Consider the following 26,001-nt stretch of genomic DNA (forward strand, 5'->3'; position numbering starts at 1 on the left):
CAGCAACTTGGGTCCTTGGTTAGAGGTCTGTGAGGCACATTCTCACAGTTTCCATGGAGGGATTTTTTTCTTTTCTCTACAGTTTAGTCTATGATTCAGCTGATGAGATGGAACCAGTAGAGAGTGAGAGGTTGAGGATACCCAGGAGAAAAGGAAGATCACTGATGCTGCAAGGCTAGGGAGGATGGGATTCAGAGAATAGGTAAGTGTTGCCCTTAGATGGGATGTGAGACACCTTGAAATAAGAGGGTGAATACAGGACCATTTGTAGGTCTGGGAGTTCCTGTCTCTGGTTTCCATTTACTCTTTAAATTACAAAGTGAGTTCATTTCCTGAGAATGGGGGTGTTAGAGTAAGGAACTGGTCAAAGCTTAAAGAAAGATGTACAATAATCACTGTGAGAATTGCAGAGTGATCTATCTCATGGTCAGATGCTGGGCAGTGTTAATGTTCAGGGTCATGGGTTAATGAAGGTCATGGGTTTACAGTGGCATTAATTTTCCCCTATCCTTCCTGTTCTTCCTTTCTCTTACCCCCATCCTGGCTGCTCATTGACCTGTTGACCTGTTATAGACCTCCCTCCATGAATACTGCCAACATCCTTTCAATCATAATAATGTCTTCCTCTCATCTGTGACATCTCATGAGGCTCCAGCTCCTATAAATTTACTTCCTAGAAGTTGTTTCAATCTCCCTTTCTTCTCAGTCCTTTTTCTCATTGTTCTAGTTATAGTACTCATTATCTTTGCTTTCTAACTAGTTGCCCTGCCTCTCATTTTTGTCTCCTTCAAATCCATCCTTCACACAGACATCAAAGTGATCAATCTAAAACATAAAATCTGATTATGATTATTAAAAACCCTTCAATGGATCCCCATAAGATTTAGTCTAAACTCCTTAACAAGGAGGGCGCCTGGGTGGCTCAGTTGGTTAAGCGACTGCCTTCGGCTCAGGTCATGATCCTGGAGTCCTGGGATCGAGTCCCACATCGGGCTCCCTGCTCAGCAGGGAGTCTGCTTCTCCCTCTGACCCTCTTCCCTCTCGTGCTCTCTATTTCTCATTCTCTCTCTCTCAAATAAATAAATAAAATCTTTAAAAAAAATAAAAAAAAATAAACTCCTTAACAAGGAATATGAAAGCCTCCATGACCTAGTCTTTAGCTACCTCCTCGGCCTCACCTCTTATCCTATTCTCTTCCTCACTTTTACACTTCAGCAGTACTTGAAGTTCCCTGCATATTCCATGTTGTTTTTCCTGCACATTCCTTGTTTTTTGCTTTCCCCCATCTCACAAAGCTGATTCCCATTTAACTTTTATGACAGCTTAGGCATCATATTTTTTTAAGATTTATTTATTTAAGAGAGAGAGAGAATGAGTGGGGGGACGGGCAGAGGGAGAGGGAGACTCACCATTGAGCATGGAGCCGAAAGCAGGACTCAAGTTGGGGCTGGACGCAGGGCTGGATCCCAGGACCCTGAGATCAAGACCTGAGCTGAAGTTAGACGCTTAACCAGTTGAGCCACCCAGGCACCCCAGGCATCTTCTTATTTTATGGCCTTCCTCCAACATTATTAGCACAATTAGTCCCTAGGTTTGGTTAATTGTTCTTTGATTTCCTACTTTCTTGTACACATTTTTATTATTGTATTGATCACATTGAATAATAAGTGAGTTTTTTATTTTAAACTTTTAGGCTTTATTATTTTTTAGGTTTTATGTATAGATTTTTTTTAAGATTTTATTTATTTATTTGACAGAGACACAGTGAGAGAGGGAACACAAGCAGGGGGAGTGGGAGAGGAAAAAGCAGGCTTCCCGCTGAGCAGGGAGCCCGATGCGGGGCTCGATCCCAGGACCTTGGGATCATGACCCGAGCTGAAGGCAGATGCTTAACGAATGAGCCACCCAGGCACCCCTATGTATAGATTTTATTCATTCATTCATTTATTTACAAAATATTAAGTAAGGGCTGGAAGATTTTTTCCCAAGTTTTTATTTAAATTCTAGTTAGTTAACATATAGTGTAATATTGGTTTCAGGAGTAGGAGTTAGTGATTCATCACTTACATACAACACCCAGTGCTCATCACAAGTGCCCTCCTTAATACCCATGACCCATTTAGCCCATCCTCCATCCACCTGCCCTCCAGCAACTATCAGTTTGTTCTGTATAGTTAAGAGTCTCTTATAGTTTGCCTCCCTCTCTTTTATTTTTCCTCCTTACCTTATGTGCATCTGTTTTGTTTCTTAAATTCCACGTATGAGTAAAATCATATGGTATTTGTCTTTCTCTGACTTATTTCACTTAGCATAGTACACTTTAGCTCCATCTATGTCATTGCAAATGGTAAGATTTTATTCTTTTTGATGGCTAAATAATATTACATTGTATATATATACCACCTCTTCTTTATCCATTCATCAGTTGATGGACATTTGGGCTCTTTCCATAATTTGGCTATTATTGGTAATGCTGCTAAAACTTTGGGGTGCATGTGCCCCTTCAAATCAGTATTTTTATATCCTTTGGGTAAATATCTAGTAATGCAGTTGCTGGATTGTAGGATAATTTTATTCTAACTTTTTGAGTACCCTCCATACTGTTTTCCACAATGGCTGTACCAGTTTGCATTCCCACCAACAGTGTAAGAGGGTTCCCCTTTCTCTGCATTCTTGCCAACACCTGTTGTTTCCTGTGTTGTTAACTTTGGTCATTCTGGCAGGCATGAAGTGGTATCTTATTGTAGTTTTGATTAGCATTTCCCTGATGATGAGTGATGTTGGGCATATTTTCATGTATTTGTTAGCTATATGTGAATAATAAGTGATTTTTATCTTTGTGTCTTCTACCAGTCTGAGCTCCAGGGATTATTTCACCTTTGTCTTTGTACCTTAGCAACTAACCAGTGCTTGGCACATAGTTGGTATGAAATAAGTGCCTTTTAAAGAAAGGAGGGATAAAAGCAAGAAGAAAGAATAAGGGAAAAAAGGAAAGAAGGGAAGGAGGAACGTAGATCTTGGGATCATTCCACTGCACCACTCAGTTTACAGAAATCATTTAGTAATTCTTAGTTTATTTTCTGGAATTAGTTTATAACCAAATTGCATATTTCAAATAAAATTCATTATTTATATGCCTATGCTTTGGTGCAATTCCTTAGATTTATCCAGTAACTAAAAAGTATTTAGTATTATCTATAAACAACTTGCAACCTACCTTCTATGTGTTTGACTGAGCATTTTATAAAGATATATGTCATAAATCAGTATGCAAGTGTTATGCTGAATTTTGGAGATAAGTATTTGCCATCTCTGCTGAGTTAATGAAGTTGGATATGGAAATGAAAGTTTTGCTCTGTAGTCATGGGGTAGGGGGAATGAAAAGTTAAAAGCATGAAGAGATAAGAATTGATGGCATAAATACAGAAAGAAAAGTAAAGTATAATTTACAGCAAGAGTCATACTCAGTGTTTTTTTAATCAGAGTATGCTTTTGAAATGATCTTATGTATGTGGGTAATATATTTATACACACGTACATATATTTTTTTTTCTGCAGGAAACTTTTAATAGTTTGGTTTATCTGCACATGTCCTATCCTACAAGGGATTTCTGGCTCTTTGGAACTTGGGTATCCAATTTGTTGTTTCTCTTTGAATGCAGCTTGACTTTGGAACTTCTGGGGTGGAAAAACTCTGCAAGAAAGTTAAAAATATCAAACATAATTAAATGGCATTTAGTAAAATTTTTATTCTTGTTTAGATATGCTTATGTATTAGAAAAATTGGTTGTATAATATCTGAGTCAATTAAAAAACCTGTTTAACCACAATTATAAATTTTACTGATTTAAAGCAACACACAAAAATATTTTCTTTTAGCAAATGAATTATTTTTTTTAAGATTTTATTTATTTGACAGAGAGAGCACAAGCAGAGGGAGAAAGAGGGAGAGGCAGGCTCCCTGCTGAGCAAGGAGCCCAATGTGGGACTCGATCCCAGGACCCTGGGATCATGACCCCGGGCTGAAGGCAGCTGCTTAACCGACTGAGCCACCCAGGTGTCCCAGCAAATGAATTATTGACTGCTTTTAAATAACAATTAAATAATGTACTTGTAATACAATTACTCCAGACAAGCTTAAATATTGTGCAAGCCAAAATCTCTGTACTAAAGTAAGAAACAAATATTTACATAAAAAACACAAATATCCCTTTTTATTTATTGTACCAACATTCACACTCCAGTTTTGCACAGTGATGAATGTTAGTAATGTATAACTGCAAAATTAGATTTGTTGCTTTTACAAAGTTATTCCCCTTTTCTTTTATTGGATGATTATTGCACAAATGTTAAATTGCAACACTAGTGTTTTCACATCATATGTTATTATACCAACATTATTTATGTCATACTAATCAGACGTTAGTCACTGCTATAGAATTGTTTTATGATAGGAGTTCATGGTAAAACTTCATTTTCTCAGCATAACATGTTACTTTTAAAAAGTTTTTGAAAAATTTTTTTAAAAACTTTTAATTTTTTATTGTTATGTTAATCACCATATATTACATCATTAGTTTTTGATGTAGTGTTCCATGATTCATTGTTTCTGCATAACACACAGTGCTCCACACAGAATGTGCCCTCTTTAATACCCATCAACAGGCTAACCCATCCCCCGACCCCCCGCCCCTCTAGAACGCTCAGTTTGTTTTTCAGAGTCCATTGTCTCTCATGGTTCGTCTCCCCCTCTAATTTCCCCCCCTTCATTCTTCCCCTCCTGCTATCTTATTTTTTTTCCTTAACATATATGGCATTATATGTTTCAGAAGTACAGATGTGTGATTCAACAGTCTTGCACAATTCACAGCACTCAACATAGCACATACCCTCCCCAATGCCTATCATGCAGCCACCCCATCCCTCCCACCTCTCACCGCTCCAGCAAACCTCAGGTTGTTTCCTGAGATTAAGAATTCCACATATCAGTGAGGTCATACATGTCTTTCTCTGATTGACTTATTTCACTCAGCATAACACCTTCCAGTTCCATCTACGTCGTTGCAAATGGCAAGATCTCATTCATTTTGATGGCTGCATAATATTCCATTGTGTATATATACCACTTCTTCTTTATCCATTCATCTGTCGATGGACATCTTGGCTTTTTCCACAGTTTGGCTATTGTGGACATTCCTGCTATAAACATTGGGGTGCACGTACCCTTTCGTATCCCTACATTTGTACCTCTGTGGTAAATACCCAGTAGTGCAATTGCTAGGTCGTAGGGTACCTCTATTTTCAACTGTTTGAGGAACCTCCATACTGTTTTCCAGAGTGGTTGCACCAGCTTGCATTCCCACCAACAGTGTAGGAGTGTTCCCCTTTCTCCGCATCCCCGCCAAAATCTGTCGTTTCCTGACTTGTTAATTTTAGCCATTCTGACTGGTGTGAGGTGGTATCTCATTGAGGTTTTGATTTCGATTTCCGTGATGCCAAGTGATGTTGAGCATTTTTCATGTCTGTTGGCCATTATGTTGTCTTCTTTGGAAAAATGTCTGTTCATGTCTTCTGCCCATTTCTTGATTGGATTATTTGTTCTTTGCGGGTTGAGTTTGATAAGTTCTTTATAGATTTTGGATACTAGCCCTTTATCTGATATGTCATTTGCAAATATCTTCTCCCATTCTGTCAGTTGGCTTTTGGTTTTGTGGACTGTTTCTTTTGCTGTGCAAAAGCTTTTTATCTTGATGAACTCCCAATAGTTCATTTTTGCACTTGATTCCCTTGCCTTTGGCAATGTTTCTAGGAAGAAATTGCTGTGGCTGAGGTCGAATAGGTTGCTGCCTCTGTTCTCCTTTAGGATTTTGATGGACTCCTGTCTCACATGTAGGTCTTTCAACCATTTGGAGTCTATTTTTGTGTGTGGTGTAAGGAAATGGTCCAGTTTCATTCTTCTGCACGTGGCTGTCCAATTTTCCCAACACCATTTGTTGAAGAGACTGTCTTTTTTCCATTGGACATTCTTTCCTGCTTTGTCAAAGATAAGTTGACCATAGAGTTGAGGGTCCATTTCTGGGCTCTCTATTCTGTTCCATTGATCTATGTGTCTGTTTTTGTGCCAGTACCATACTGTCGTGATGATGACAGCTTTGTAATAGAGCTGGAAGTCCGGAATTGTAATGCCGCCAGCTTTGCTTTTCTTTTTCAACATTCCTCTGGCTATTTGGGGTCTCTTCTGGTTCCATACAAATTTTAGGATTATTTGTTCCATTTCTTTGAAAAAAGTGGATGGTATTTTGATGGGGATTGCATTGAATGTGTAGATTGCTCTAGATAGCATTGACATCTTCACAACGTTTGTTCTTCCAATCCGTGAGCATGGAACGTCTTTCCATTTCTTTGTGTCTTCTTCAATTTCTTTCATGAGTATTTTATAGTTTTTTGAGTACAGATCCTTTACCTCTTTGGCTAAATTTATTCCTAGGTATCTTCAGCTTTTGGTTGCAATTGTAAATGGGATTGACTCCTTGATTTGTCTCTCTTCTGTCATGTTTTTGGTGTATAGGAATGCCACTGATTTCTGTGCATTGATTTTATATCCTGCTACTTTACTGAATTCCTGTATGAGTTCTAGCAGTTTTGGGGTGGAGTCTTTTGGGTTTTCCACATACAGTATCATATCATCTGCAAAGAGTGAGAGTTTGACTTCCTCTTTGCCGATTTGGATGCCTTTGATTTCTTTTTGTTGTCTGATTGCTGTGGGTAGGACTTCTAATACTATGTTGAATAGCAGTGGTGATAGTGGACATCCCTGCCGCGTTCCTGACCTTAGGGGAAAAGCTCTCAGCTTTTCCCCATTGAGAATGATATTCGCTGTGGGTTTTTCATAGATGGCTTTTATAATATTGAGGTATGTACCCTCTATCCCTATACTTTGAAGAGTTTTGATCGAGAAAGGATGCTGTACTTTGTCAAATGCTTTTTCTGCAACTATTGAGAGGATCATATGATTCTTGTTCTTTCTTTTGTTAATGTATTGTATCACGTTGATTGATTTGTGGACGTTGAACCAACCTTGCAGCCCAGGGATAAATCCCACTTGGTCATGGTGAATAATCCTTTTAATATACTGTTGGATCCTATTGGCTAGTACTTTGGTGAGAATTTTTGTATCCATGTTCATCAAGGATATTGGCCTGTAATTCTCCTTTTTGATGGGGTCTTTGTCTGGTTTTGGGAACAAGGTAATGGTGGCCTCATAAAATGAGTTTGGAAGTTTTCCTTCCATTTCTATTTTTTGGAACAGTTTCAGGAGAATAGGTATTAATTCTTCTTTAAATGTTTGGTAGAATTCCCCTGGGAAGCCATCTGGCCTTGGGCTTTTGTTTCTTGGGAGATTTTTGATGCCTGCTTCAATTTCCTTAGTGGTTATAGGTCTGTTCAGGTTTTCTATTTCTTCCTGGTTCAATTTTGGTAGTTGATACATCTCTAGGAATGCACCCATTTCTTCCAGGTTATCTAATTTGCTGGCATAGAGTTGCTCATAAGATGTTCTTATAATTGTTTGTATTTCTTTGGTGTTGGTTGTGATCTCTCCTCTTTCATTCATGATTTTGTTGATTTGGGTCATTTCTCTTTTCTTTTTGATATGTCTGGCCAGGGGTTTATCAATCTTTTTAATTCTTTCAGAGAACCAGCTCCTAGTTTCGTTGATCTGTTCTACTGTTCTTTTGGTTTCTATTTCATTGATTTCTGCTCTTATCTTTATGATTTCTCTTCTCCTGCTGGGTTTAGGCTTTATTTGCTGTTTTTTCTCCAGCTCCTTTAGGTGTAGGGTTAGGTTGTGTATTTGAGACCTTTCTTGTTTCTTGAGAAAGGTTTGTATTACTATATACTTTCCTCTCAGGACTGCCTTTGCTGTATCCCAAAGATTTTTGAACAGTTGTGTTTTCATTTTCATTGGTTTCCATGAATTTTTTAAGTTCTTCTTTAATTTCCTGTTTGACCCATTCATTATTTAGTAGGATGCTCTTCAGCCTCCATGTATTTGAGCTCTTTCCGACTTTCCTCTTGTGATTGAGTTCTAGTTTCTAAGCATTGTGGTCTGAAAATATGCAGGGAATAATCCCAATCTTTTGGTACTGGTTGAGACCTGATTTGTGCACCTAGGATGTGATCAATGCTGGAGAATGTTCCATGGGCACTAGAGAAGAATGTGTATTCTGTTGCTTTGGGATGGAATGTTCTCAATATATCTGTGAAGTCCATTTGGTCCAGTGTTTCATTTAAAGTCTTTATTTCCTTGTTGATCTTTTGCTTAGATGACCTGTCCATTTCAGTCAGGGGGGCGTTAATGTCCCCCACTATTATTGTATTGTTGTCAATGTGTTTCTTTGCTTTTGTTATTAATTGCCTTATATAACTGGCTGCTCCCATGTTAGGGGGATAGATATTTACAATTGTTAGATCTTCTTGTTGGATAGACCCTTTAAGTAGGATATAGTGTCCTCCTTCATCTCTTATTACAGTCTTTGTTTTAAAATCTAATTTGTCTGATATAAGGATTGCCACCCCAGCTTTCTTTTGGTGTCCATTAGCATGGTACATGATTTTCCACCCCCTCACTTTCAATGTGGGGGTGTCTTTGGGTCTAAAATGAGTCTCTTGCAGACAGCATATTGATGGGTCTTGTTTTTTAATCCAATCTGATAGCCTGTGTCTTTTGATTGTGGCATTTAGCCCATTTCCATTCAGTGTAACTATTGAAAGATATGAATTTAGTGCCATTGTCTTGCCTGTAAGGTGACTGTTACTGTATATTGTCTGTGTTCCTTTCTGACCTATGCTGCTTTTAGGCTCTCTCTTTGCTTAGAGGACCCCCTTCAATATTTCTTGTAGGGCTGGTTTTGTGTTTGCAAATTCCTTTAGTTTTTGTTTGTCCTGGAAGCTTTTTATCTCTCCTTCGATTTTCAATGAGAGCCTAGCTGGATATAGTATTCTCGGCTGCATATTTTTCTCGTTTAGTGCTCTGAAGATATCATGCCAGTCCTTTCTGGCCTGTCAGGTCTCTGTGGTAGGTCTGTTGCCAATCTAATATTTCTACCATTTTAGTTTACATTTGTCTTCTCCCGAGCTGCTTTCAGGATTTTCTCTTTTTCTCTGAGACTCGTAAGTTTTACTATTAGATGTCGGGGTGTTGACCTATTTTTATTGATTTTGAGAGGGGTTCTCTGTGCCTCCTGGATTTTGATGCCTGTTTCCTTCCCACATTAGGGAAGTTCTCTGCTATAATTTGCTCCAATATGCCTTCTGCCCCTCTCTCTCTTTCTTCTTCTTCTGGGATCCCAATTATTTTACTGTTGTTTCGTCTTATCGTATCGCTTATCTCTCAGATTCTGCCCTCGTGATCCTGTAGTTGTTTTTCTCTCTTTTTCTCAGCCTCTTTATTTTCCATCATTTGGTCTTCTATATCGCTGATTCTCTCTTCTGCCTCATTTATCCTAGCAGTTAGTGCCCCCATTTTTTATTGCACCTCATTAATAGCCTTTTTGATTTCGACTTGGTTAGATTATAGTTCTTTTATTTCTCCAGAAAGGGTTTCTCTAATAACTTCCACGCTTTTTTCAAGCCCAGTTAGTATCTTTAAAGTCATGATTCTGAACTTTAGGTCTGACATCGTACTAATGTCCGTATTGAGTAGGTCCCTGGCAGACGGGTCTACCTCTTATTCTTTTTGCTGAGGTGATTTTTTTCGTCTTGTCATTTTGTGCAGAGGAGAAAAGATGAATGAGAGAACAAAATGCTAACAGGTTAACAATGTCCCCAGCAAATATACTCTATACAAATCAGAAAAGACCTGAATCCAGGAGAGAAGAAAGGGAAAGAAAGAAAAAGGAAAGAGAAAAGAAAAAAAAAGAAAAAGAAAAAGATAAAAACAAACAAAAACAGAACAAAACAAAAAAAAAACAGAATATGATCAAATATGATCAGGCTAGTGCATAGATCAGTGCCACACAGTAGATTTTGGGTGCATTTTGGTCTGTTAGAAGAAAGTGCCTCCTAAAATTTTAAAGGAAGAAAGACATATATGTACAAAATAAGGGTTGATACAATGAAGGGATGGAAGATGACTGTAAAGATGAAAATTATAAAAGATTTTATAAAAGGAATTGATAAGATATGAAGTTGTTTGAAAAAAGAAAGAAGAGGATTTAAAAAAAAAGAAAACGGAGAGAATGTGATCAGGCAGAAGACTAGAACAAAGCCATACACTAGTGATTTAGGGTATATTTTGATCTGTTAGAAGAAACTGTATCTCAAAATTTTAAAGAGAGAACAACTTATATATATATGTCAAAAATAAGGGTAACTACTATGAAGTGATAAAATGAAAAATAAAAAATAAAAAATAAATAAATAATAAATAATAATTATTTAATATTTAATATTTAATAATAATAAAAATGTTTTTTAAAGGGATTGAGAAGATGTTGGTTGAAAAAGGGAAAATTAAAAATTAAAAAAAAAAACAGTTAAAAAAATTAACTTTGAAAAACTAATGAATCATGGTAAAAAAGCCATGAATTCTATGTGCAGTATTCCCCTAGTGCTGGAGTTCTCCCGTTCTCCTTGATTGGTAGACTTGGTCTTTGCTTGCTGGGTGTTCGTGCTGATCTTCTGGGGGAGGGGCCTGTTGCCGTGGTTCCCAAATGTCTTTGCCAGAGTTGGAATTGCCCCACCCTTTTCGGTCCGGGCTTAGCAATCTGCTCTGGTTTGCTCTCGGGAGCTTTTGTTCCCTGCAAGCTTTCCATACAGTTTTGGAGGATGAGAGTGAAAATGGCGGCCCCCCAATCTCTGCCCCGGAGGAGCCAAGAACTCAGGGGCCGCACTGCTCAGTGTGTCCCCAGAGAAAAGCAGTCACTCCCGTCTCCCCGGTCTCTGGCCGCAGTCCTTGCTCACCCAGCCTGTGACCAAGCGTTTCTATCTCTGGCACACAACCCCGTGTGCAGTCTCCAAACCCAGCAGATCCCCGTGGTGTGCTCCCGTGCTGCTTCTCCTGGGGGAGGAAGGGGAGTCTCCCCGGATCTGCTGCTTGTTGGGTCCCTGCTGGAGGAGCAGTGACCCGACTGTGCTGAGGATCAGTTTATGGCAACCCTGAGCTGAAAGCCCACTCCTCAGCTCCGTCTCTGCAGTCAGCTTCCCTGCTCTGATACCTGGGAGCTCTGCTGCACTCAGGCACCCCCGGTCTTCCTGTGACCCCAAGGGTCCTGAGACCACACTTTCCCAGCGAGGTTTTCACCCCCTGCTTAGCCACTGGAGCGACGTCCCTCAGCGGAGCCGATTTATGAAAGTTCCAATTTTGTGCTCCATGGCTCTATCACTTGCCAGAAGCTGTGGACAGAGGCCTCCTCCCCCACCGTCTATCCTTCCAAATATCGCCTCGGATTCACTTCTCCGCACATCCTACCTTCCAGAAAGTGGTCGCTTTTCTGTTCAGAGACTTGTTGCTCTTCTTTACTTTGATCTCCTGTTGAGTTCGTCGGTGTTCAGAATGGTTTGATCCCTATCCAGCAGAATTACTGGGACCAGATGAAATCCAGGTCTCCCACACCTCTGCCATCTTCCTCCACCCCCCCCGCACTATCCTCTAACCTTATCAGTGTCAACTTCACTTCAACTTGTTCTCCAACCTTGCCTCTTCTACATCTAATTCTGCCCCTACTTCTTGGAAAGTATTGTTATCATTTTGTTTGTTTTTAAAGATTTTATTATTTATTATTTATTTATTTCATTTTTTAATTTATTTAAATTCAATTAGCCAAGGTATAGTACATCACTGGTTTTTGATATAATGTTCAATGATCATCAGTTTAGTACAACACCCAGTGCTCATCACATCATGTGCCCTCCTTAATGCCTATCACCCATTACCCCATCCCCCCACCCACCTCCCTTTCTGCAACCCTCATTTTGTTTCCCAGAGTCAAGAGTCTCATATGGTTTGTCTCCCTCTCTGATTTCTTCCTATTCATTCCCCCCCCACCCTTATTGTCCTCTGCTCTATTCCTTATGTTGCACATATGAGTGAAACCATATGATGATTGTCTTTCTCTACTTGACTTATTTCACTTAACATAATCCCCTCCAGTTCCATCCATGTTGATGCAAAGTTGGGTATTCATCCTTTCTGATGACTGAGTAATATTCCATTGTATATATAAACCACATCTTCTTTATCCATTCATCCATTGAAGGACATCTTGGTTCCTTCCACAGTTTGGCTATTGTGGACATTTCTGCTATGAACATTGGGGTGCATGTGCTCCTTCTTTTCATTACATCTGTATCTTTATGGTAAATACCCAGTAGTGCAATTGCTGGATCGTAGGATAGCTCTATTTTTAATGTCCTGAGGAACATCCATACGGTTTCCCATTTTTTTTACTGAGGTAGCCGCAAAAGGGAGCTCTGGCCCACTTCTCCCCTTTTAAGTCTCCTGTCCATCTCTTGTATATTATTGCTTTTCTTTTAGTAGCTATAATTAATGGTAATACTGATATACAAACTGCACTGAAGGTGATTGCACCAGCCTTATTTTCTCTCACTATTCTCTGAGCTATTTCTTCAGAGCACTTATTGCAATTTGTATTCCTATATGTGTTTACTTGCTTAATATCTGTCTACCCTACTGTATTATAGATCCATGAAGCAGGCACAGTAGCTTTTTTTTATCACAGTTTAACTACCACAACAATAATTGGCATAATATGGGCAACCAGTTGGTTGAATGAATGAAAAATGTCATGTTACTCAGTTAACATCACTAAGTTTTAAAAGAATATCTGTCCCAAGATTTCCATAATTCTATAACCTTTAAGGGTCATTATATATGTATATATTTTTTTCCTGTTCACTTTGCCTTAAAATAAAAAGCTGAGTTATTTCATTTAGTACCATTTTAGTCCCTTTTAAGGGCTAAGATGTTATTTATCTGGTCACACCCCTCCCTAAAGTTATGTACCTTACCTAACCCCCTATTCTTAAGTGTAAGCAGAACCTGTGACTGGCTCCTGGCCAATAGAATATGGAGAAAATGATAGGGGGTATTAATTGTATAGTTACTTCCTTGAATAGGTTTTGTTGTGTAAGAATCTGTCCTAGCAGAATGGAGCTAGAGATTCTTCTGATAACCTTGATGAAAACCACAATGTTGTGAGAGGGTCTATCAGAGGGCCACGTGACAACCTGGGTTCTGCCAACAACCATATGAACTTGCAAGAGAACCCAAACTCCAAATGAGATTGAAGCCTACCTGATGCCTTGATTGCAACCCTGTGTAAGACCCTGAGCAGAACACCCAGGTAAACCATATCCAGACTCCTAGCCCACATAAACTGTGACATAATAAATATTGCTTAATAAAAATATTGTTTTAAGGTGCTAAGTCTGTGACAATTTGCAACAACAGAAAAATAATACACAGATCAAAACTAATTCTGAGGTTACCTGCATTCAAATCCACCCAGTTTTCCCTCTATACTCTCAATATTGGCCTTTATTCCTTATTACTTAGATTTTATATTGACCCACAATGAGTTCAGTACCACTCTCTTATTTTCTTCTCTTTCTAATTTCACATGCCCCTTAAAATTCCCCAGTTTCTTCCCATTTCTATCTTCCAGAATCACCAGTCCACATAGATGGTACCATCTATGTAATGTGTGCTGAGCAAATTACAAAAATCAGTTTTTATTCTCTCACACATCCAGTATTTTGTGTTCATCTTGCACAATTAACATCTTTAAAACCTCATATTTGCATTTCCTTATTTACCTCTCTGATATCACTCATCAACTCACAGTAAATTTTTCCCAGTTTTATTGAAAAATAATTGACATACATCACTTTATAAATTTAAGGTGTACATCATGATGGTTTGATTCACATATATTGTGAAATGATTATCACAACAGGTTTAGTTAACATACATCATCTCAATAGATACAATAAAAAGGAAAAGAAATCACTTTGTGGTGAGAATTCTTAGGATCTACTCTTTTAACAACTTTCCTATATATCACATAGAAGTGTTAACTATAATAATCATGTACATTACATACCTAGTACTTATTTATCTTATAACTGGAAGTTTGTACCTTTTGATCACCTTCCTCCAGTTCCTCCTCCCCCAACTCCCCCTTCTCTGTGAGATCATACAATATTTATCTTTCCCTGTCTAGCTTATTTCATTTAGAACAATGCCTGCAAGATCCATCCATGTTGTTGCAAATGGCAGGATTTCCTTATTTTTTATGGCTGAATAATATTCCTTTGTATACATATACCACAACTTCTTTATCTATTCACCTATGAATGGACACTTAAGTTGTTTCCATGTCTTGGCAATTGTAAATAATGCTGCTATGAACATGGTGGTACAGATATCTTTCTGAATTAGTGTTTTCATTTTCTTTGAATATATTCCCAGAAGTGAAATTGCTAGATCATACTGTAGTTTCATTTTTAATTTTTTGAGGAACCTCCATACTGTTTTCTATAGTGGATATACCAATGTATAATCCCACCAACAATACACAAGGGTTCCCTTTTCTCCACATCCACACCAGCATTTGTTTTCTCTTGTCTTCTTGATGATGGCCATTCTAACAGATGTGAGGTGATATTGTGGTTTTAATTTGTATTTCCCTAATGACTACTGATGGTGAGCATCTTTTCATGTACATGTTGGACATTTGTTCATCTTCTTTGGAAAAATGTCTATTCAGTTTTGTTAATTTTGGATTATTTGTGGGGTTTTTTTGTTTTTTGTTTTTTTGCTATTGAACTGTATGAGTTCTTTATATATTTTGGATGTTAACCTCTTAAGAGATATATGGTTTACAAATATTTTATCCTATTCCATAGGTTGTTTTTCACTTCATTGATGGTTTCTTTAGCTGTGCAGAAGCTTTTTAGATTGATGTAGTCTTGACTGTTGACTTTTGATTTTGTTGCTTGTGTTTTAGGTCTGATTTCCAAGAAAAATCATTACTAAGACCCATATCAAGGAGATTTTTTTCCCTATAAATGGGAAAATTGGATATTTACATGTAAAAAAAAATGAAGCTTGACCCTTATCTTACACCACTCACAAAAATTAACTCAAAATGGATGAAAGACTTAAATGTAAGAACTGAAATCATGAAACTCCTAGAAGAAAATATAGGAAAAAAATCTCCTGCTATTAGGGTATATTTTTGGGTGAAGCTCTGAAGTCAGGAATAGAGGTGGTGCGCCACTGGCTGAGAACAGTTAAATAGGACTGCTGGCTTGGTTCCCTGCTCATGTGAAGCTGTAGCATGGGCTCTGGGGTTGCCTTGAATCTCTGGTCAGGCTTACTCTATGGTTTGGCCTGGGTACTATATTCAGTAGTAAATAGGACTATGAATTAATTTCCTGCCTTGGCAAGACAACAGGTTGTGACCCAGGGGCTGGACTCATTTTTGGAGGACTCCAATCATGCAAATGTATGACTGAATTCCCTGGTCAGGTGAGGCCATTAGTTTTGCTCTGCAGATAGGGAAAGCCACAGGCTGTGCTCTCTGTTCAAGTGCCACTGTGAGCAAGACTTGGATGAGCTACATAGCTTCCCATGTGTTTTGGTTAAGTTCCCTTGTCAGGAAGGCTGAAGACTATATTCAGCATGAGTGGGGCTATGAATTAGTTTCCTTTCCCAGGTGCAACATAAGAAACAGTTCTTAAGCTGATAAAGCTCTTTGTTGTCTTAAATCAAGGCAAACCATGCCCCAAGTTCCCTGGCCACACAGGGCCACTGGCTTTGTTCTGCTTTCTGTTGGCTCTGCCTGGTATCTCTCAGCTTAAGCATTGCTGGGTTACACAGCTTCCAGGTCTTATCACCAGCCATTCCGTTCAGATGGGGTCGGGAGATACTCTCCACAGTGGGTGGAGCTATGTCTCAGTTTCCATGTTTGGGCAAAATAAGGAGGGGTCCCTCCAGGCCTGTCACCCTTTTCACAAACAGCCTTTCCACTTTGGAGGAGCTGAGAGCTACCAATTAATCCCCTTGTCTTGGCTATAAACTAATTCCCCTGCCTGGGCATAGCAGGGGAATCCTCCATGCCTGGTACTGGCTTTGCTCTGGGGGCAATTGGCTCCACATACCTCTCAGCTGGAGCATTGTTGGACTATATAGCTTCCATGTGCTCTTGCAAGCCCCTATGGCCAGATGGGGCCAAGAGACACTCTCCCCATTTGTGGGTTTGCCTGGGAATGGGCAAACCAGACACTAAGGTCTGCAAAAGTCACTTGAAAATCCAAATCAGGCAGATCTTCATTCTAACAAGGTCTCTAGTTAAAAGATACCACCAACTTCGTTCTTCAGATGAGCAGAACTGCTAGTTGGGATTACTCCTTGGGCACTGCAGATATGAACTCAGTTTTCCAAGATTTGTGTACTGGTTGTTGCAAGCTTCCTGCTTTCTCTGTCACAGATTGCCAGGGGTTGATACTTGCAGATTCCACTGTAGTCTCCATGGGGTGAGACCATATTAGGGAGCCCCACAACGCTGGGGGTACTAATTGTCTCCTTGGGATCTTATTTCCCACTGGAGGAACCGGAGACTCAGGGGAGACCTCTCCAAGTGGTGCTGTGCTGACCTCGGGGAGGGGCAATGTGGTCACTGTGTAGCTGCTTCTTACCTTTCTAATGCAGTGTGTCTTAGTCTCTGTGGTGCAGGTGGGTTCTTCAACCTCACTCCTGTGTTCCAGGATTTTCTCAATGGTGCCTTGTTCATGAATAGTCATTAGTTGTTCTTCTGAGGGGGAGTGAAGTTGGGAAAGAACTATATTGTTCTCTTGATGTCATTCCACACAGTGGGTTTTTTGGGGAAGGTTATTTTGTCATGTGGTCAACTTAACTAAAAATGCCCCCTCAAAAAAACACTTCAATATGTGAACAAACACCAGTTATTATTTTTTGGTGAATTAGTTCCATTTTTCTATAATTTATTGCATTTCAGGAAAATTTATAAAAACTTTTAGGGGATAATCCATTTCATTATTTTTTTCTGATTGTTGTTTCTACTTTTACAGAGAAACACAGTTCGCCCTTAGTTTCAATTATTAATATGTCTTGTAACTAAAGATCAGCAATTAGCTAACATTCAGCATTAGCTTGAGCAATGTACTATTTAATGTATTATTTAAGTACACTAAAACATGAAATAGCAGTTGCCTTGTTAAATTATGACAAGTTAATGATTATAATAATGTCTTCATCTCAACTGATATTTTCATATCATTTTGCTACAGCCAAGTCTTAGCATTCATTGTGCTAAGTAAATTACTTGAATTATGGTGATGATAACCACATATAGAAATTGAAATGTATGATACATACGAAGAATGGCTTCAAGCATGTGGTTGAAGAAAACTTGTTCCTATAATTTGCTTCAAGTTTAGCTGTTCCTAGAGAGTCATCCCAGTTATAAGGTGAATAAGTATAAGGATTGTCCTCTTTGGATTCATGAATCATAAAGCTATTTTAAATGAAATAATAAATATGAAATATTTCAGGATACTTTAAAAAATAAAACACATAGTCTTAAGTGTTACAGTAAAATAGATTATTACCATATTCTACAAGCAAATAAATGAAATCATCCAGAAGTCATATTAGACTGATATAACACATATAATAAAATAATGGCATCCTCTTAAAACAAAGAAAACCATTCTTCTTTTATTCAATTTCTCACTAAAACTATGGGTTTTGTTAAGGAATATTTCCTGTTCTTTCTCAGAATGTTTGAGAAATTACTATGATATTTAGATAAATGAAGGAAATACAGTTTTAAAAATCTTAGATTAATTTGGTCAGTGCTGACTTTTTCTCAGGAAATGTGTCAAAGAGTTATCTTTTAATCTGGCATAAATATAGCTATGTAGATATTTATGGTTAGAAACATTGTTATCTCTGACTATGCCTCTTCCTATCTGCAACCCCACCTCCTACTGAAAAATAAATGCATAATACTCTCTACTAATTCTTTCCAAATAAGATTGGGCTTTCTTTCTTTTTCAGTATTTACAAACATTAACTTTCCTTTTAAGAGAGCTTACTTCTAATTTCTTCCAGAGAACTTTGGTGGTGGAGATACAGGACTTCTAGGAAGGATACTCTGATGGGATGATCTCCAGGGGTTCTACACATAGACAGTTTTTTAAGGGAGTGAGGAAAGGTTTAGCCATGATTTTAAGGAAGTTTGAAACACCATGGCCCACATTGATTCTACATGCTAAATATTTAAATGTCAAGATATTTCCAGGCTTGATTCTTAAAAATGACAAATAAACAAAGGTATTGCTAAAAGGCAAATGCTTACTTATAGTGACAACTTAGCAAATCTGTCTCACATTTCTATCATCTATCATCTGTCTGTCATCTGTTTATCTATGATGGAGAATGGCTACTGAAGGGGAAATACAAATGGAAGATTCATTTCAGCTGCCACTCTAAGCATTAAGTGACCTTTCTAGCCAAAAGGATTAAATATAAATCCCCCTTCCCATTGTTATAGAGTGGAAAACATACCCAGAGAAAACACAGTTGATAAAAGTAACTCAGACACAGAATACTTAGACTGAATATAGAGAGCTGAAGCATCAAATAGTCACAGCATGTTGCAGAGAATTTTGGAGGGGAAGCTAATACATACAAATCAATTGATAAATACTTGGTGCTTAAAGACTATACTTTGAGTAAGTGCATTAGCAAAGAGTAAGTTGTAGTAATTATGGGCATTGAAACAAGATATTGGCATTTTAACACAGATATGAGGCATATAACAGTGGATTCAGACCAGATCTACATAGAGTTTATTCTTATAGCCACACTGGTTTTGGGTGGGTACATAACATTGTGACATGGCCATTTTAATGGAGCCATATTGAAATCAAGCATATTTTTGTTGAAGAGGTTGTGGAGAAAGGGGAACCCTCTTACACTGTTGGTGGGAATGCAAGGTGGTACATTGTTACTTTGATAGAGTTATTCTGACATGGGGAAATTTGATGCAGACTATAAAACATTACACTTTCTAATTAAAAAAAATGATTAATATGTGAAATATACACCATGATTCATTCTTAAGTTTCAGCTCATGTCCACAACTACCTCTGGGGGGTGGGAAATCTTGGATTGGTAATAATGTCAGAGATGAGATAAAGATTAGGTATCTGGAAAGACAAAATGATACAAGCAAGAAGAATGAAACAGACCCAATATTTCTCCTCCGTTGTTTAAATGTCTTTCTTTTGTCTCTGGGCTTTCCTTTTCTGCTTTGTTTTTGCAATCTTCTTTAAAATAAAACAAAAAGCCACCATAAAACAAAACAAGGAAACCATGACTCTTGAAAGTGTGATTTCTGTGAAGCTTGACAAGAAAGCTTCACTTGTGTCTATAGCCAGTCCCTCTGATCTTTGATCCCTGATGTCATAGTAGTCAGAATCAAGGGTTCCTGACCATTCCATACATCAGGTCTTAAAGGGTCTACCTTTCTTTCCATAGTGGACTTAACTTCATTGGTCCATGTCTCTTTCTGTAGCAAGCAAGAGAGAATAGTATTTCTGATGTGATGAAAAAGGCCTATCTAAAATTTGGACTCGGGGGTCATAAACCAGATTCTCTAGCTTCAGCAGTATGGATATACTGGGAAGTATACCATAGAAAACAGTGAGGGGGGAGGTCTCATCATGTAGAGGGACTGGATGTACCTCTCCTTTGTCCAGTTTTGGCTTAATTTAAAGTCATTAATCCGGAGCCAGCCCTTGATTCAACTAGGTAAATGTAGAAAAGCGTTTTAGGCAGAATCTAAGGGGAGAAGGCAGGACCAGACTGACATGGTGAAATTATTTTTTGAGATCAGGCCCTAGAGGTAGCGGTGATGGTAGTGGTGATAGTAGTGTGGCACTCTACTCTTATGAGCACATGAGAGTCCAAAAAGAATAGAAGCTAGCTACGGAAGACAATTTTCTCCAGAGTCAGTGACTATATCAGACCCTTGAGGCAGGGTGATAATATAGTGTATTGTTCAAATCAGAACACTGAGGGGAATAATGGGGAACTGTTAATGTTTACATTGGAACAACCAACAGAAAGTGGGACTATCCTGATCACACTACTTTGAAGTCACTGTTTTTAGATCCAAACTGAGCCTCTTCATGTTTTTCAGAAACACAGTCAATGTGGCTTTCACTTTCTCCATCAAAAGTAATTCCTTTTCCATATTTTATTTCAGAAAAACTTGAAATATCCTATTTAGTATTACATAATCACAATCATTAATTCCATTGTTCAGCACCCACAGTAAGGTTGATGTTGTGAGAGTGTGAGACAGATGTGTTCAGTAGAGCATTAAGGTATGGTCTAGCTTGACAATTTCAAAGGACAAAGAAAAACCATGTGGAGGGGTCCATTAGGACATGATAAGGAATAACAGCAGATTCCCATTTGAATTCATGATAAAAGAACAAAACATCATCTGAGGATTGGGAAAATTAAAGAAATCAAGAGAAGTTTCTGGAACTCTCTGATGACATTCCAAAGAGCAAAAAATTGTGTGCAAGAATATACACAAAAGGTCCATCTAATCTACCTGGGACTGCCTGACAAGGTGCTTCAAGTATTGGAAGTCACAGGCAAAGCAGTTCTCCTCTCCAATGTCAATACAATTTTTCCAATTGTTATAGATTAAGTCTCTATCTAGGGCAGCAATACCTGGAACCAGGAGTAGACTGCCCCACGGAGAGCTGGATCTGATTTTCTCAGATGAAATTCAGGTTTGAAAATGTGTGATAAAAACTTTTGTGAAGGACCTAACAGTACTGCCTAGCCATACTACAATTCCTTAATTTATTAATACTCCTACTCTCAGAAACAATTCTTTCACCACACCCTCTTTCCACAAACCTCCAACTTCTCCTCCATCTTCTTTATTCTCAGTTGATGATCTTACTTCTTATTTCACTAAAAAAATAGAAATTATTAGAAAAGAACTATTTTTATCTTCTCACCACCAAATTACCAACCTGCCTGCCTCTGTATCCATAAACTCTATTTGGATAAAGTATCTATAGTTGTATCAAAGACCAACCCCTCCAAATGTGCTCAGGATCCTTCTTCTTATTGCCCTCTCAAGGACTTTATTTATGTAATTTTTCCCATTCTATCTTGTGGTACAACTTTTATCCTTCTCTACTAGATCATTCCTATTAACATATAGATTTTCATTACAAAAAACTTAACTCCACATTATCTCCCAGCTACTGCCTTATTTTTCTGCTTCCTGTCACTATAAAATATTTAAAAAAAAAAAAGGTGTCCAACCTTATTGTAGCCACTCCCTAACCTCTTTTTTACTTGTCAATCCATGCCAGGCTTGTTTCTATCCCCACTACTCAGCTAAAACAGCTCCTGTCAAGGCTATTAACCACCTCATTTTGCCAAATCCACTGTTATTTCTCTCTTCATCTGACTTTTCTCTCACTAGCATTTAATATAGTGGGTTATTCCTTAATTCTTGAAATACTTTCTTTTCTCTCTTTGCTCCCATGACACCACACTCTCCTTTTTCTCCTATTGCTTTATGTGATCTGTCCCAGTTCCTTTTGCTGGCCCAGCTTCTCCTTTGTTACCTGATCTCTAAATGTTGGAACACCTGAGGTCTTGTTACTAACCTCTCTTTTTCTCTATATCTACCATCTGTCCATAAGTCCAGTAACATGACTTTAAATAGCACCCATATCCTGATGACTTATCAAATTTCTACTTCTACTTCAAACTTGTTTCCTGGAATCCAAATTTATATATCCAACTGCCTACTCAAGACCTCCACTTGGATGTCTAGTAGGTGTCCCCAGCTAACCATGTCAAAATCAATGATATGGGGGTACCTGGGCGACTCAGTCATTAAGCGTCTGCCTTCAGCTCAGGTCATAATCCCAAGGTCCTGGGATTGAGCCCTGCATTGGGCTCCCTGCTCGGTGGGAGGCCTGCTTCTCCCTCTCCCACTCCCCCTGCTTGTGTTCCCTCTTAGCTGTCTCTCTCTGTGTCAAATAAATAAATAAAATCTTAAAAAAAAAAACAACGATTTGATCACTCCCCCCCACAAAACACCCTTCTCCTCCTCCAGTGTTCCCCTTTCATCCAGCTGCTTAAACCAAAATCTTTGGTCACACTTAGTTTCTCTTTTTCCTTTATATCCCATGTCCAATCCATCAGTAAACTTTCTTCCACTTCTAAAATAGATTTTTTTCTCTCCACTGTCAATTTCTGGTTCAAGATATCAGTAGGTTTCTCTTGGACTTCTGTCAGATTTTGAACTTTTCTCTCTCCTTCCAGTTGTGGAACCCTGCAAACCTTTCTCTGCACAGCATTCAGGATAATTCCTGTGAAGAAAGCCCTCCATTGTGAATTTCCACTGAGCTGACAATAAAACTAAATGTCTTAACAATATCTTACAAACCTCAGCATGATCTGTCTACTTCATTGACATTCCTGCTATGTTGATTTTCTTTCTTTGAGCACATCAAGCCTGTTTTTCCCTTAGGAATTTTATACTTGCTCTTTCTCCTTAGTTCTTTCCAACTTTACTTTTTTTAAAGAGGGAGGGAAAGGAGCAGAATGAGAAGGAGAGAGAGAATCTTAAGCAGACTCTATGCCCAGTGTGGAGCCCGACATGGGGCTTAATCTCACAACCCTGAGATGATGACCTGAGCCAAAATCAAGAGTTCAACACTTACCCAACTGAGCCACACAGGTGCTTCTTTCCCTGACTTTCTGTATGAAAGGGTTTTTCTCAGCTTACAGTCTCAATTCAAATATCATCTCTTCAAAGAGTCTTCCCATCTGACATTGCCCACTTCCAAATCACTACACATCACCTTGTTTTCTACACTTATACAATTTATCACAATCTGAAATTATCTTATTTATATCTTTATTTGTTTACTATCTGCCTCCTCTACATCCCCCAATGGAAGATCCATGAGGATAAGACTTAATCTCAGATACCACTGTATCCCCAGAGTATACAACAGTTCCAAGCACATAGTAGGCAATCAATATTTTTTTTTTGCTGGATGGATAAATGAATGATGATATCTAAAGAACACTACTGAGTGTGTTTCTATGCTAAGGACCAAAGGGAATAACATTGGATTCTTCTCATATGGAGTCTGCAATCTCTGCTGTGAGCCTATATTTTAATGGCCTCTTGATGTATCTATCTTGGAAGAATACTAATCCCAGATGATGAATAATCTGAAAAATAAATAAGACATAATGGATTTTCAATCAGAACCAGTCTACTGATTATTCAGGGTCCTTTATTTCTCTGTCATTCTGACTGCATGTCTTTTGGTACCTTTGTGTCCTCCTAAGGAGGATAAGAATGAGAAATAAAATCTGATGCTCAAACTCATCAATTTGACTTCCATTAGCAGCTTTTATAAAAAAATTATTATGTTATGTTAGTCACCATACAATACATCATTAGTTTTTGTTGTTGTGATCCATGATCCATTGTTTTCGTATAACACCCAGAACTCCATGCAGTACATGCCCTCCTTAATACTCATCACTGGGCTATCCAATCCCCTGTCCCCCCTCCCCTCTAAAACCCTGTTTGTTTCTTGGAGTCCATAGTCTCTCATTGTTGGTCTCCCCCTCCGATTCTGCCCCTTCATTTTTCCCTTCCTTCTCCTAATGTCCTCCATGCTATTCCTTATGTTCCACAAATAAGTGAAATCATATGATAATTGACTTTCTCTGGCTTGACTTATCTCACTTAGCATAATCTCCTCCAGTCCCATCCATGTCGATGTAAAAGTTGGGTATTCATCCTTTTTGATGGCTGAGTAATATTCCGTTTATATATGGACCATATCTTCTTTATCCATTCATCTGTTGAAGGGCGTCTCGGCTGTTTCCACAGTTCAGCTATTGCGGACATTGCTGCTATGAACATTGGGGTGCATATGGTCCTTCTTTTCACTACACCTGTGTCTTTGGGGTAAATACCCAGGAGTGCAATTGCTGGGTCATAGGATAGCTTTATTTTTAATTTTTTGAGGAACCTCCACACTGTTTTCCAAAGTGGCTGTACCAACTTGCATTCCCACCAAGAGTGTAAGAGGGTTCCCCTTTCTCCACAACCTCTCCAACATTTGTTGTTTCTTTCCCTGTCCATTTTTGCCATTCTAACTGGTGTGAGGTGGTATCTCAATGTGGTTTTGATTTGAATTTCCCTGATGGCTAATGATGATGAACATTTTTTCATGTGTCTCTAAGCCATTTGTATGTCTTCTTCAGAGAAGTGTCTTTTCACATCTTCTGCCCACTTTTTGACTTGATTATTTGTTTTCTGGGTGTTGAGTTTGAGAAGTTATTTATAGATCTTGGATACCAGCCCTTTATCTGTAGTGTCATTTGCAAATATCTTCTCCCATTCTGTGAGTTGCCTCTGTTTTCTTGACTGTTTCCTTTGCTGTGCAGAAGCTTTTTATCTTAATGAAGTCCTGAAAGTTCATTTTTGCTTTTGTTTCACTAGCTTTTGGAGATGTATCCTGAAAGAAGTTGCTGTGGCCAATGTCTAAGAGGTTACTGCCTATGTTCTCCTCTAGGATTTTGATGGATTTCTGTCTCACATTGAGGTCTTTCATCTACTTTGAGTTTATCTTTCTGAATGGTGTTAGAGAATGGTCGAGTTTCATTCTCCTGCATGTCGCTGTCCAAATTTCCCAGCACCATTTATCGAAGAGACTGTCTTTTTTCCATTGCATGTTTTTTCCCTGCTTTGTCAAAGATTATTTGACCATAGAGTGGAGGGTCCATATCTGGGCCCTCTATTCTGTTCCATTGGTCTATAGGTCTGTTTTTGTGCCAGTACCATGCTGTCTTGGGGATCAATGCTTTGTAATATAGCTTGAAATCGGGCAACGTGATGCCCCCAGTTTTGTTTTTCTTTTTCAAAATTTCCTTGGTGATTCGGGGTCTTTTCTGATTCCATACAAATTTTAGGATTGTTTATTCCAGCACTTTGAAAAATGTCATTGGAATTTCGATCGGAATAGCATTGAAGGTCTAGATTGCTCTGGGTAGCATAGACATTTTAACAATGTTTATTCTTCTGATCCATGAGCATGGAATATTTTTCCATCTTTTTGTGTCTTCTTCAATTTCTTTCATGAATGCTCTGAGGTTCCTAGAGTATACATCCTTTACCTCTTTAGTTAGGTTTATTCCGAGGTATCTTATGGTTGTTGGTGCTATTGTAAATGGAATCATTTCTCTAATTTCTCTTTCTACAGTTGCATTATTAGTGTATAAAAAAGCAACTGATTTCTGTGCATTGATTTTGTATCCTGCCACATTCTTGAATTGCTGTATGAGTTCTAGTAATTTGGGGGTGGGGTCTTTTGGATTCTCTACATAAAGTATCATGTCATCTGTGAAAAGAGAGAGTTTGATTTCTTCTTTGCCAATTTGAATACAGTTTATTTCTTTTTGTTGTCTGATTGCTGTTGCTAGGACTTCTAGTATTATGTTGAACAATAGTGATGAGAGTGGGCATCCTTGTCGTGTTCCTGATCTTAAGGGAAAGGCCCTCAGCTTTTCCCCATTGAGGATGATATTCGCTGTGTGTTTTTCATAGATGGATTTTATGAACATGAGGAATTTTCCCTCTATCCCTATACTCTGAAGAGTTTTAATCAGGAAACGATGTTGTATTTTGTCAAATGCTTCTTCTGCAACAATTGAGAGGACCATATGTTTCTTCTCCCTCCTCTTATTAATGTGTTCTATCACATTGATTTATTTGCGAATGTTGAACCACCCTTGCATCCCAGGGATAAATCCCACTTGGTCGTGGTGGATGATCCTTTTAATGTATTGTTGGATCCTATTAGCTAAGAATT

General features: G+C 38.4%; 1 pseudogene; it reads right to left on the reverse strand.

Annotated features, from left to right (window-relative positions):
* Window positions 1-26,001, reverse strand: part of LOC148163066 (uncharacterized) — a 150,053-nt pseudogene that overhangs the window by 35,005 nt on the left and 89,047 nt on the right.

The sequence above is a fragment of the Eumetopias jubatus genome, unplaced genomic scaffold, assembly GCF_037043125.1.
Source record: "Eumetopias jubatus isolate StellerSeaLion01/CBP00866 unplaced genomic scaffold, mEumJub1_p1.0 scaffold_11, whole genome shotgun sequence".
Lineage (NCBI taxonomy): Eukaryota > Metazoa > Chordata > Mammalia > Carnivora > Otariidae > Eumetopias > Eumetopias jubatus.